General features: G+C 39.7%; 1 long non-coding RNA gene across 1 annotated transcript in view; it reads right to left on the reverse strand.

Annotated features, from left to right (window-relative positions):
- Positions 1–15,119, reverse strand: part of LOC309872488 — a 47,659-nt gene that overhangs the window by 19,553 nt on the left and 12,987 nt on the right. The window contains exon 2 of the long non-coding RNA XR_014315900.1: positions 14,527–14,721. This is a non-coding gene — a long non-coding RNA (uncharacterized lncRNA). The remainder of the gene's footprint in view (positions 1–14,526; positions 14,722–15,119) is intronic.

A 15,119-nucleotide genomic window follows, 5' to 3' on the forward strand; every position in this document is an offset into this window, starting at 1 on the left:
AAAAAAAAAGAAATTTTTCTAGACCCTGACAAAATATTTATCTAAAAATTTCCCTGAAAGTTTGAATCTTTTATTTATACTTTTAGGTCCTTAATCCAGATAAATTTGATTCTGTGGTTAGTATAAAGCAGCGATCCAAACTTTTTTTCTTCTATATGGTTATCATTTGACACAGTGGCATTTGCTAAGTACTCTGTCCTTTCCACCTCATCTGTAATGCTTCCTCTGCCAATTGGCAAGTTTCCATCCATGCTCAGGTATGTTTCAGGGTTCCCTACTCTGTCCTACTGTCTTATTTATTGAACATTTAAATTAATATGCTTTCCAATAAGTCATTGGATGTTTCTAAATTTCAATATTTTACTTCTACAACTTCTATTCAGCTTTTTTACAAATATGACTCTTTTTCTTCCATGATTTTTACATGTTTCTTTGTGATTTCAATTTCTTCTTTTATCTATAGTCAATTAACATTTTGAATATACGGACTCATTTAGATTATTCTATAATTTCCAATTTCAAGGCTGCTGATCTCCTATTTGTTATAGCTGTTGATTCTTCCCCAGGGAGATTCCTATCTTCATTTGTGAAGTCATCCATTATAGGAGTTCCTTTACTGAGGGGTCTGGCAGGAAGGAAGTATATTAACAGAGCAATTTTCATTTGCTCCTGCTAAGATCCTAAGAGTATTGCCTATTTTGTGACTCAATTTAGGAAAATTTATTGACTTCAAGTCCCCAAACCATGTGAACAGGAAACTTTCAGACCCTCTTACCTGGTCATGGTGTTTTGATTTCCATCAGATGACTCTTCCATATTTTTTCACACGGAGCCCCAGCATATGAGAAGATCGTATTCACTTTCCTGGACTGGTGGACCATTTCTACTCCCCTTTTGATGGATAGGGCACCTTTTAAGATTTCTAGCTTTAGGGGCGCCTGGGTGGCTCAGTGGTTAAGCCGCTGCCTTCGGCTCAGGTCATGATCTCAGGGTCCTGGGATCGAGCCCCGCATTGGGCTCTCTGCTCAGCAGGGAGCCTGCTTCCTCCTCTCTCTCTGCCTGCCTCTCTGCCTACTTGTGATTTCTCTCTGTCAAATAAATAAATAAAATCTTTAAAAAAAAAAAAGATTTCTAGCTTTATCCAAGATTACCATTAATAACTGCTTTGGGATAGGGAGTAGGTATCTGGGTTGTTCAGTTGGTCAAGCATCTGACTTTGGCTCAGGTTGTGATCTCAGGGCCCTGGGATCGAGTCCCATCTCGGGTCCCATCTCAGGCTCCTCACTCAGGGGGAGCCTGATTCTCCCTCTGCCCCTCCCTCTGCTTGTGCACGCACGCTCTCTCTCTCTCTCTCTCAAATAAATGAATAAGATCTTTAAAAAATATATTGCTTTTTTTGGGACACATATTAACAAAAGCTGTTAAGGTATCTTTAAAACACTGCAACATAAGGAATGTTTGTAGATATCAAGGCTAAACAGGGCACTACATTAAAGCAATGCATTTATTTATGATTAAGCCTTATAATGTTATTGTACTTTCAAACTTGAATAGAAGGGAAAGAGCCACAATGTAGACCTTCATCACAAAATGGTTGAAGAACAATATAATCTCCTTTTACCTGGAGCAAAAGTAACCATCATTCTGCCTCCTGTCTCTAAAAGGTATTTCATGCCACTTGAGGTTCACTGTTGTAAGTAGCAGCTTCTCGCGAACGAATGCATAGTGCATAGGCATCAAAACTGGGCAACAGTTTTCTGATTTGGGGTGGGGGGAATATTTTGTTTTGCACTTTAAAACATCGACATCTACATTAGCCAACTTGAAGGAAAATTCAATCAGTTCCTTTTCTTCAAGCCTATATCTCTAAACAAGTAATGCTCCATGGTTGGGTTTTTTAAGCAATTCCATTCATCACTCTTCACCATTCACAAATTTTAGAATATCTCTACCTTTTGGATTATACTATTCTATTTATTTTGAGGAGGATTTAACCTAGTATCAGGAGTATTGAATAAATAACAAAAAACTATTTAAATATTGCTGATGTCATAATTTACCCATGGCATTTTCAACAAGCATAAATGTTCCTGAAGTTTTATGCAAGTCAAATAAATCTTATTGCTAATGTTGGAGAAAATTATTCGGTATGGAAATGTCATAATGAACTTTTATTAATAAATTACAAATCCCTAATTTATCAGAGAGTTCTGACTCCTGTTTTTTGAGGTCTCATAAGGCAAGGGCATTAGCCTCTAGTAACAACCAACCCTTTGAGGGAAATTGAAAATGGAAGAATTGAGAACCAAAGTATGGTGGACTGTAAGACTGTAAGACTGTAAGACACGAAGCTTCTTAGAGAATCTTCGAATAAATTCCATAATACTAGTTAGGGAAAAACAATTGCTTTCTGTTTTACTCTATTGTGAGTTCCATTTTCTTAGAAAAGTTAATTAACAAAGACCAATTATTTGCCTTCCTGGGTTTAAAAAATAGTCCATTTAAGTATATGGGAAAATGTGTTTAACATAGTGCAAAATTTATCATTTCTTCACAGAAATACATACATTAGTAGGAAGATAATAGGCAATGAGTAACATTTTCTTCAAGCTATTAAATTCTTTTAGTGTTCTATGGTACAAGAAAACTTGGATCTAATGTGAAGTTATACTTTTAAGCATTCTTATCTTGAGCTCTCCAGTGAGTAATTATAGAACATTTGTAACTCTTAGTAGAGAAACCTCTCATTTTATATTCCTGCAAGCTGGAACCCAAAGGAAGTGTTTGAGAGTTTCTGACACTGAAAGTTTTAATTCTCCTAGCACAACCGAACTATTAGAAGTTTGACTGTTATCCAATATCTTGAATGTCCTTTATGTTTCCTGTTCATTTTGGATGGGGACAGGGGAAATGACACTGAGTCATCCCTTAAGTCGCCCCCTTAAGAACAGAGGATCTAAGACTAGCAATTGCACAGGTGCCACTTGCTTGACCCAGTACTCATGTTAGAATAGGTGAAGAATGACTGATACTCCAATTCCAAAAACACAGGAGATGACCCAGAGTCCAAAGTCAAAAGAGAGAGGTAGGAGGTCTGAAACATGGGGAATCATATTAAACCAATCAGTCAAGAAATACTTATAAAGTGCCTGAATGTGTTTAGTGTTATGTTACACAAGAAAAGATCAAACACTGAGGATAAGGGGGAAATAAATGCTTGAAGAGGAAGAACGTTCTTGCTACATAAAGATAAAACTGGTCTCAAAAAGAGGGAACCAAAAGGCAAAGAGGATACAAGTAAAACTACAAGTATAAAATAGAGAAGCCATTGAAAAAGAGAATTAGATATAAAGAACCAGTCATAATGCAGAAATGAATCATTTTTATAAAAAGCGATTGCTAAGGAGGGCGGCACCTGGCCCAGAAGAGGAGGGGAGAATTGAAAGAAGAAGAACTCATCTGAGATAACATAATGTCTGAACTAGGGGAGACCTCGGGGTCTGACCTACAGCTCCCTCCAGGAAGAAAGAAAACTGCTCTGCCTTAAGATCACACAGAGAAACAGACCTCACACTGGAACCTAAGTCTTGGGCTCCCATGCTGCCACTTTCAATCCAACTCTAGTTCAAGGTCTCAAAGCAAAAGAGAGAAATCATTAAACTCTTGGCCATAAAGGGGAGAAAGGAGTTTGGGGACAGAAAGGGGGGACATGAGTAGAAGACACGGTAGCAAAATGTCATTAGTGTGGCCAGAATTCGAGGAGGTCCAGCCAAGCAGAAGAGGCTGCACATTTTATTTCCACATGCCAAATAATTATTTGAGTTTTAAAATGCCCATTTACCTAGGACGCTTGACTTGAGCGCATGTATATAAGGACCTTTCACTTTTTTTCATAACACCTACTCTTTTTTTCCGCTCATAGGCACTGAAATACAATTTGAGAAACACTATAGCACATCCGACCTTTTTCAAATCTCCCAGACAAACTCCAAACTCCCCAGCTTTCCCCATCTCAGGAGTGTGAAATCTTATTTTCCAGTTCTCTGCTCAAATTTAACAAGCCACCTCCTGCTTAACCTTCTTCTGTGAAACCTGAAAGCATCAGACAATTGTATGCCCAACCCTTGCTCCTCCGAACCCTCCATCTCTCCCCATCAGGAGTCCACAGAACCACAATTTCAAATCTCGGATAATCGCCCTCCACTACCCAGAGTGTAACATAAGGCTGTAACGTCTACCTTTGCACCTTCCATACAAAAGCATCTTTCTAACCATCTTCTCACCCTCTGACTCAAAGACAGAAGCATTTAGACTGCATTTAATTACTCCAAACTATCAGAAACTGATTAAAAGAATCTACGCCTAGACGGGGCTGGGCTGATAATACTGTTGTTGTTACTGCTTTCTGGTGAAGACATACTTAGTGGAAACACAACAGCTCTCAATTAGGCAGCTGGGTGACTTATAAATATATATTTATGTTTGAAGCCTAAGTGGCCATTGGCTTCCCTACTGTTTTACTTAGCTAACAAAACAACTCTATCAAAGTAAGTATTATTCCAAAACCCAACTTCCTGTGCAGAATGCTCCCATGTGCTCCATCAGTCTGGCTCTCTGATGAACTACATCGTTTCTTATAAACTGTCCATGGCCCATAAATTTCCAAGCATAAAGGCTATTACTGTGCTGCGCAGATCTGCTGAGAATTTGGGCCTTTCGAACTTCATTTTACCTGGTTGGAAATGAGACGGGGGAGAAAGTCCATCTGCAAACTTCCTCTCTGTCCTCCTCCCAGACACACTCCCATTGTGATCCGGGGGAATTATTTAGTGCACACAAGCCTGGAACAAGGGTTTATTTTGACTAATTTTAAGCAGCTTTCTGCATCAAATTAGCATTTTCTTTCTGCAAAGGCTAATACTAGAAAAGAGAGAAGAGATACTGGGGACAATTTCCTAATTAATCTGGGAAGTGTGGGTTGGAAAACTCAGAACATTAAAAAAAATCTTTTGGGGGGAGGGGTGTTAACTCATTCTTGATATAGTGAGAGAGGAATCACATAAGATAATGCTTTCCAATCCCAGTGAATGGCTAAATCTGGTCCATACCAGTCCAAATTAAGTACTGGAGACCAGAAAATAATCAGAAAACATAAGGCTGTGACCAAATTTCTAGTCGAGAAATGAGTAACATTGTCGGACAGCATCATAATCACCATTGGCATCATCTGCTTCCGTTTGCGCTTTACAGTTTACTGCCGGTTCATAGACATAATCTCATTTGATCTTTATGAAGAGGCACAAAGGAGTTAGGAGACATGGGGCACTGACATGTCGTCGTCCCCGAGATTTCTTGACAACTCATCACCAACTTCATTCAGTTTCATTTAATGATGAAAACAACACCAGGGACATCGGCACGAGCTAGACTGCGCAGCATGACCTGAAGACCAAGGTATCACTAGGCATTTGCTACGAAGGAAATTAAAACATAAGCTGATGTTTTCCAAAGCTAAACCACTTAAGATTCATCAACATTAAATCTGACAGTTTCAAGAACAAATGAATACATCTCAGAATTTTTATGGCAAATAGGGAGGAGTCCCCAAGGAAAGGAAAAGGAAGGGGAGGGAAGGAAGGAACGGAAGGAAAGTAGTGCAGGAAAATACTCTATTTCAGATGTGACGTGACGTTTCCAGAGATTTTTTTTCCTTGTGCTAAAGAAGCCGTCTCCTCTCACCATCCTCTAACCCAGAACCTGTCTTTGCACCTTCACACTTCCATGCACTTCTCATTAAGTAAACAGCGAGATGTTCGTGCCATGGTTAGTCTCTTTGACACAGAATTTACTGTTTGGTTGAGGAATTCTTCCCAGCAATACGAGGAAATGGTTGTTTGTGTGATGTATTTGTGCAAAGGGAGCTAGTAAACTCTGGGGAGAAAAGAGGGGTGTTGCTTTCTTAATCCCTTTAAAACCATTAAAAACTTTTTCCAGGCAATTATGATCCTAATGAGAAAATATTCATCGAGTAAAGTAATTGTATCTAATCTAGAGGATTCGAGACAGAGGAGAACACAGAATAAAGTACCATCTCAACGTCTCAGTGCCTGGGTCGAAATATTCCTTCCTGCGAAGCCCCACTTAACTAAATTTCTGTTGTCTTCATGCTATAATGATAGTTTTCACTTTCATTTCTGGAAAAATATGGTTTATTGTGCTGTATAAGATGTACTCCACAACAAGTAGGATTCAGCAGTGCCATAATTTTTTCCAGATGTAATTCTCTTCACTATTTATATGTAAGACTTCCACTAAAATTCTCTTGCTAGGCAAATATTCAAAATTAATAATATAATTTTTAATAGAATCACAACCATTACGTGTTATTGAATGATCTGTAAAATCTTGATATAAAAATCCCAGGTGACTGAAATAAGATTTAAAAATGAGCACAGTAAGTTATTTTTCATTGTTTGCTCTGGAATTCCTTCATTTGAAGTGCTTATTATGGTTTACAAGATGAGGTTGTTCTCTTGTGCAAGTTTTCTTTTGAAAAGATCATAAAATCTCACTGTGAATATTTAACTGAAGAGTAATAATAACAGATACTTCCTTACACAGCATCATGGTGTAACACTCTGCATTTTGACATCTGTCCAGACAGATGTTTAAAACTTAAGTTCTTCAAGATTTGTTTTTTAAGTTTTCTAGAAAAAGATCTGGGAATCATTTTTTATACCAAACCTACTTTTGTGTTACAATTTCACTGTCAACAACTTAATTATTTGAAACAGACAGAGAAGCCGGTGATTTATATAGGCCGTCTAAGAAGAATTTGGTCAAATGGAAAAAAAAAAAAAATCTACAATTAACTTTTCTTACTGACATACCATCATCAATCTTCTTGTCTGTTTACATGGTTTACACGCATATGTAAAATAGTTTATTTTGATTTTTTTCTTGATTTGATTATGACAAGTAGCTTGATCTTAAAAAGGAATCGTTAACCTTCAAAGCAAGCATAGCCATGTTTTGGGAGGATGTGTTTAAAAAGTAGCCCTAGAGTTATCCTTCTCATATGCCACAAGGCCGCTGCTAAATATGAATGTGATATATTTCTTTTTAATTAAAAGTAGTTGTATTGTGGTGTGATTTTTAATAACTTCAGTGTCTTTGGATTTCTACATTTTAGATTCATGTTGAAACTTGTACACCACCACATGCTGATTGCAAAATTCATTACCACGTAAATCATGTTTTAGTGATAGTCCTTTAAACAAAGTTGGTTTGATTGCGAAGTGCTCGCTGGTCGGCTTATTTATTATGAAGGTTTGTCAGGCAGAGCAGTTAAGTTAATCAGTACCCAATAAAAGATTTAAACCTATAGATATGTCACCCGATTTATTACTAACAAAGGTTTGGGGCTTCTTAATAAACACTCATGAAAACATGCTGTAATGGTTACTTCAGAAACCTGATTTCCATACTGCTTGTGAAGTTGAAAGGAGATTCCCTAGTTCTGTGGAAAATAAAGAAGAGCATACATTATTTTCCTGAGTTTTATTATCTGACTAGATGTCCATAGAAGATACTTAACTTGATTTGCTTTGGAATCAATATGCAGTTTGCTATTTCTGTTTTCCTACAAGGCATAGTGTGCTCTCGCTTAAAACAGCGTAAGTCTTTCACTTAGCCCATGTCTCTTGTGGGTATAGGATTATCAGTAACTTTCAACAAGGTTAAGCGAACTCATTCTTGGAAGGTTGTGATGTTACAATCTTCTTATTGTAACATTCTTATTACATTGTAATATTGTATTTGTAACATTGTAACATTCTTTTTTTTTTTTTAAAGATTTTATTTATTTATTTGACAGACAGAGATCACAAGTAGGCAGAGAGGCAGGCAGAGAGAGAGGAAGGGAAGCAGGCTCCCTGCTGAGCAGAGAGCCAGATGCGGGGCTCGATCCCAGGACCCTGAGATCATGACCTGAGCCGAAGGCAGAGGCCTTAACCCTCTGAGCCACCCAGGCGCCCCACATTGTAACATTCTTATCACAATCTTCTTATTGGGTATTTTATGAAAGAAAATCATGACGCCAAATGCAATTAGGACCAAATTCAAACTGATGGGCAAAAGCTCCTTTTCCTCCATGAGATCATTTTAAAACATAAAAAGTGTGAACCATGATGCCTTTGATAGTGGAATTTTTGTGCAAGCTATGAGACTTTGAAAAAGCTCTGTGTCTCAGTTTCCTCGTCTTTATTTTTTTTTTAAGATTTTATTTATTTATTTGATGGAGAAAGAGTGATCACAAGTAGGCAGAGAGGCGGGCAGAGAGAGAGGGGAGAAGTAGGCTCCCGGCTGAGCAGGGAGTCCGATGCAGGGCTCGATCCCAGGACCCTGGGATCATGACCTGAGCTGAAGGCAGAGGCTTAACCCACTGAGCCACCCAGGCGCCCCAGTTTCCTCATCTTTAAAATGGTGCTAGGGCAAGCGGAAATGGATTGGAATAGATCATATTCAAATTCCTGGCAAATACGGAAATTGCATGATCTTACGAGTCCATTAACAGTCCTCATTTAACTCCATGGAGAACACAATTTTAACTCCAAAGCTAAAGTAACTGCCATGCAAAGGATGTATTTTCAATACTAATAACCAAAAGTGATTACTTGGTACGTACAAATCCTGTTCTCACAAACGTAAGGGAAGCTGTACGGCTTTTGTCTAGAAAATTCAGTTCAATCTAATTGATGATAGGGCCAGACAAGGCTTAAGTACAGAATTAATATTTTCACCCATTTTTGTGTGATTTATTCAGATGATTGTTCAAATTTCTACTTCCTTTTGCCAGGATGTCTAAATATTCTCTCTGTATTTATCTCTGTAAGGCTTTGAGGGTGAAATTGAGTGGTTTTTGTTTTGGTTTTGGTCTATTTATTTAAACTCTTGCAGTCAACAAAGGAGTACATAAAATATTTTCCCCCAAACCAATATCTTTTCCTAAGGTAAAATAATTATAAATATGGTAACCAGGAGGCCATGACATTTGGCTGTCTTTACATGAATCACATTTCTACCAACTCTGGTTCTTAAGTACAAAACTATGTCTTCCTAACACCCCTTCCATTTGTGCCCAAAGCTCAGTACATTAGCAGGACAGGACTATCTTGAGGCAGTTTTGTGCCTGATGCTAAAATAAGAATGGGGAGAGGGAGCCCCACCTGGAGTAAATTTGGAGTTTTGTTCGATGCAATAATTTTCATCACAAAAACATCATACTCCTTCCAAATCTGTTTGTAGCATGACCTTGAAAGGTGTGCAATCTTTGGTGAACTTGATAGGAACCGCTTTAGAGCAGGAAGACCCTAATTTCTTCCAAATGCATCTTTCTCCGAATGAAACAGTAAGGGTGGGGAGAGACTGTGAATATGTGTTAATGCGTTTTAACTGCTAAAAGTGCTTTAGCTCTAAAAGATACTAAAGTATGTAAAGGCCCAAAATATTCCGCTGTGCCTATTTCCGCGATACCTTAATAATCCGTACGGTAAGCACATTCAACTAAATGCTGAGCCAGTCGGCTCAGAGCTTTGCAGCCTTTCCCAGGACATCAAAATGTGCCCAAAGGAATCTAAGCATATTTTTGGAAACTGTAATTAGAAATGCCTTGTTGCATATAATAGAAAATCCCAAAACAGAGGTGACAAAGAAGGAAAGAAAGGAAAGGAAGAAAGGTGGAAGGGAGGGAGGCAGGGAGGGAAATAAAGGAAAAGGAAGGAGTAGAAAGGAGGCAGGACAGGAGAGGAAAGAGGGAGGAAGGGGAGGAAAGGAAATGGGGAAGAAAACAAGGAAGAGAGGACGCAAGAGAGGATGGGAGGAAGTTCATTTCCTTCTCATGTAAAAATAAAGGTCGGCTGCCAGGGACTGGTAGAGTGACTCCAAGCTGGCCTCAGCCTCCTGTCTTTCTGCTCTACCATCCCTTGAGGCGGTTTTCATCCTCAAGGTCAACTCATGGTTCAGGACAGCTGCTACCCCTTGAGTTATTACGGCTCAGTTGCTGCACTAACAAGGACAGACTAACAGAAGGACAACAGGGCTTCCTCCTAGCAGAGGCAACTCCCTTTAAGCAGCTTTCCCAGAGTCCCACAGAGCCCTTCTGCAATTTGGCCAGAGCGCCGTCACGTGACCACACTTCGCTACAGAGGAGGCTGGGAACTATCTCTAAGTCTGGGTGCAAAGAGACCCGACTAAAGTTCTCTTTGGCAGGGCGGGGGGGGGGCGGGGGGCGAGGGGAAGTAGACACCGGAATAGACAAGAAGCAGCCTCTGCGACAGGAATGCTTAAATGACGAGGGTGTGAAATACTTTTCGAGGACTATTCCAAGAACACATTTTTTTTTTTTTTTTCCTCAGAAGGGGGATGAGATTTGTGGTTGAAGGCTAGCCCTAATGCCAAATGTGGAACACGGGTAGCGATGGATAGAGTGCTAAAAGTCTCAGGGGCTGGACCTCACTGGAGTCTGGCACAAACCAACTTCCACACCATAAAAGAAATTGTACATCTGTTGCCAATTGTTTCAGCTCGCTGGAGACATTACAGGGGTGAAAATTGAGGTGTGGCAGCACTAGACACCCAGAGAGTCGGTTGGCCTCTGCGCTACACACAGGAAACAGCACAGAAGAGCAACAGGGGCTTGGGGCTTTGACATCACACAGACCTGGCTTGGAATGGGAAGTCTGCCTTACTCCTTAACACTTTGTCCTGGGCTTCTTTGCCTCCAAAATGAGGGAAGAGTTATGCCTCATACGGTCACTTATGATATTAAAATACACAAAGCACATATGTTCAGTAAATAGTAGCTATTAGGACTATAGAATGCATATTTTAAAGCTATTTGGAACAAAATAAGGAACCAAATGGCACAGAGATACAGAGGGTGGTGGTTCACCTACTAAGTATGTCTCAACTTTTTCCTACCTATTCTCCTGCATTCTTACCTTCTGTTTCTAGTCCAGGTTTTTCATGCTCCCTTACCACAACTTAGGGCTCTCAACTCTAAATAATACCATATAGACTCCTAGTTTATGAAAAGTGTATGCTCTAAGAATCATAGTTACAAGAAGAAGGAGAGCGTCATGATAAAGATCTTGAACTCCAGCATCAAACCTGAAACTCCTGCACCAACATTTGGTCAAAGGTCCTTAATTTCTTCAGGATTCAGTTTTCTCATCTGAAAATTGGAAATAATTCCTCTCTCACAAGTCGTGCATGTCGAGCACTGAGGTCAATGTTTGGCACATGGTACACAATGAATGGTGGTGATTGTTCTGCTGTGAGGAGGAAGGAGGAGAGGGAAGAGAAGTCACACTCCCTGGGCTTCCTCTAAGCCAGGCACTTGGCTTTATACTGAAATTTTATATCGCTTTTCCTCCTTCCACTGATCCTACAAGTTATGAACCTTTCTTTTTTTTTTTAAGATTTTATTTATTTATTAGAGAGAGAGAGGGCATGTGCAAGAGAGTGCCCATGTAGACAGAACAGCAGGCAGAGGGAGAGAGAGAAACAGACTCCCCGCTGAGCGGAGAGCCCGATGCAGGTCTCGATCCCACGACCCTGGGATCATGACCTGAGCTGAAGACAGACACTTCACTGACTGAGCCACCCAGGTGCCTAGAGTTAAGAACCTTTCTATACAGAGGAGGAAACCGATGCTGGGAATCACAAAAGCACTTGCCAAAGAGAGAACAAATCAATTACAGCAACACTATTTGGTCCCCGGTCTGTGTTTCCGAAGGCCATGCTCTTTCTACTCATTCACCAGAAGGAAGCTGGCATTCCAGTTTCTAATTCAACCTCTTGATACACCAAAGAGGCAGAGCAAAATTTAGGACAAAGGTTATAATGATTACTTTCAGCACTAAATTGACCTCAAGACAATGTTTTCCACTTTCGACATAAAGAAGTCTCCTTTTAAATATGGGGTGTATCATCCAATTTATTTTTTCTATCATCCAATTTATTTTCAATGTCAAAAGGGTTCAAATGCAATGGAATTTTAGAAAACATACTGCCACTGTAGTTATTAAATTTTAATTTAAATGTTATTTTTATTGTGCCCCAAACTAAAGTTTCCTTTGGATGACTCTCATTCAAATATTATACATGGTCCTGAAATAGTTAAGTTAAGATGAACATTATTTTTTTAATGAAACCTCTCATGTAAGAAATATGTGTATTTATAGATCTTCTGGTAATTCTCTACATTAATTCCTTGACCTCAAACTGACCAGAGAAGGTCAACAATTCCTGTAATGTCCCTGAGTGGTACATTTTCATCTCTAACTTAGCTGAAAAGTATATAAAAGCACAGGCAGTCCAAAAGCACCCATACAGCTATACAGCTAAGTGACCCCAAAATGCAAGTTAATCCGTCCAAGGTCAATTGTAATTTATGTTCAATTAACTGGCTCAAGAAACCTGTTTTAGACAGAGGCCGGAAATTAGGAAACCCATTGCTTCACTTTCTAGTGGGGAGCATTTCTGGAAAAACCACCATGGGGAATCCAAAATGAAAGGCTCTCAAGCAGGGTTTTCTTATAACTGAGCACACCTAAGTCTCCTCCATTCTCCTCATCCCTGGACACAGACTCTGTCCAGGGATATGCTAGAACCCGGGAGGATTTGGATGGAAAGTCTATTGTTCCTGCACTTGGCAAGTGAATGGAATCGCCAAGCTCAGTGTCCATTCCACCACGGAAGGCACTGGGTTAAGCCTCCTCTAGGACACCTGAGAAAGACACAGAAGGTAGTGGGAGGAGCTCCCACAGGCCACACCTGAGAAATTTGAACATTAAAAGACATAACACAGTAATGAAGGCAAACCCATTAAATAAGAATCTGTAAATCCATATTGATAGAAATAAGTAAAGGAATAAATAAATAAAGGAGAAAAAAGAAAAAGCCCTTCATTTGAATACAATGCCAGCTAATACTTTGGGGGCACCTACATTAAGCCACAGACTCTTGATCTCAGCTCAGGTCATGATCTCAGGGTTGTGGGATTGAGGAGCCAGCCTGCTTAAGATTCTCTCTCTCCCCCTCTCCCTTTCTCTCTGCCCCCTGCCCCTCCCCACCACAGCATTCAGGAACAAGTGCATGTTCTCTCTCTCTTAAAAAAAAAAAAAAAAAAAAGAATGCTAACTAATGTATTAAATGATGGAATTAGAAGATCATCAATGGATGTGAAACCAGTGAATAAAGGTTTGATAAGGCACAGGATATTACATAATAACTTCCAACTATCTCCCACTTGGCAGACAACACCTTGATCAAGGGAGCAAAGTTCACATCACCACTGCTGGGGCAGACTTTGGGGGCGGCTGATGGACAGAGGGCACTCCATACCATCTGCTGTGCTCCCACCAAAAACACACAACCTGAAGCCAAGGGTTAAGAAACAGCAGTCAAACCTCAACTAAGGGACATTCCACAAGATAACGGGTCTGTACTCTTCAGAAATGTAAAGGTCAGGAAAGACCAAGGTACCGTTTGTTCTAGATTTAAGGAGACTAAAGAGAGATGACAAGTGAGACATCATGTATGCTCCTGGATCTGATTCTAGGTCAGAAAAAATGACATAAAGGATATCATTATAGCAATTGATGAAATTTGAATATGGACTGTGGATTAGAGAATAGTAGAGCAGCTATGTTAAATCCTGATTTTAGTAATTATCCCATTATGTAGAAACAGAAAAAATGTCCTACAGCGTGGCTTGAATCAGAAGCCCTAGGAATCTGACAAGCTTTCAGAAAGGCAGCCATAGGGGAAGGAGAATTTCTCACCACGCTTTGAGATGACACATCCCCATACACTGCATGTAACTTGACATTAGGTTCTAGAAGATTTCCACCAGAGGTAGCATTTATATCATCTTTCAGAAATTAAATCTTGGGGAAATACCTAGGAAAAAAATCACTGCCTAATGTAAGACTGAAAGCAAAAGTCGACATCAAACTTCAGCAGACACCCCTGAAACACAGTGAAACTGGGAGTCCAGCCACAAACCCTCATCACGGGAGGGATCCTCCCACTGACCGTGATCTTCCTTCTAGAGGCAGCCCAGGAGCCACTTCATTTACAATGGGAAAAGCAACCTAAAAGGGCCATTAAGTGAAACCATTTAGTGGCAACTGCAGTTATAATAAGATTCAAGTCTATTGTATCTTGTGTTTTAAAAAGCACCACAAGGACATTCATTATTTAATTTTATGCTCACAAGCACCTGCGAAGCAGGCTTGAAACCTAGCATTCGTCCCTCTCTCATGAGTGAATAAATGGATGCTTACCATGACGGACTTCTGCAAAGTCACATAATAAGTAAGAGAGGGAGCTAGGATTCGTTCCTGAAGTTTCCCAGCTCCCAATCCCCAGTGTTATTCCCAAGAGCAATGACAGGAAAATTCACGGGAGATAAACACTTCATGAACATTTCCCCTGCTTCTAGAGTGTTCGGTAACTCACCTGCCATTGTCTCTAAAGCAGACGTGACAATCAGGGCAGATTATTCTAAGTCAACAGTTACTGATAGACCCACAAAACAAAGCCAGAGCTGTTCTTGGTCTTCTGCAACATTTCTGGCAGAATCTGATATCAACACGTTATTCACAGAGACATACAACTTGATGCCAGGGAGAGTCTCTTGTCAACATCGTGTGCCTAGGAGAATTTTAGACAATCATTTTTAATTAAAAGTGCCAAACATCAGAATCAATCTGAGATACTCTAAATACTAAGGAGAATTAACCAGATAGAATAACTGGCCTACATTTCACGGGAATGAAGGGAGGGAAAACCATTAACTTAACCTTTGTGTTCAGAGGCAGGCCTATTTCCTATTAAACATAATGAAAACACGGTCTACAAACCTCATAACCCAACTTCATAAAAAAGGCAGCACTGTCATTTGAAATGTAGTGTATTTTAAGAATGATTCCAATAGAATTCATGCAGGTTCGGACGTACTAGGAGGCGAATGAAGTTGAGACACGGCCCAGAGCAGAGAAGAGGGATGAGGTTACTTCCTACGGTAAACGCAGCAAAAGTGTTGGATAAAT

Source organism: Mustela nivalis (assembly GCF_964662115.1).
Source record: "Mustela nivalis genome assembly, chromosome: 8".
Classification (NCBI taxonomy): domain Eukaryota; kingdom Metazoa; phylum Chordata; class Mammalia; order Carnivora; family Mustelidae; genus Mustela; species Mustela nivalis.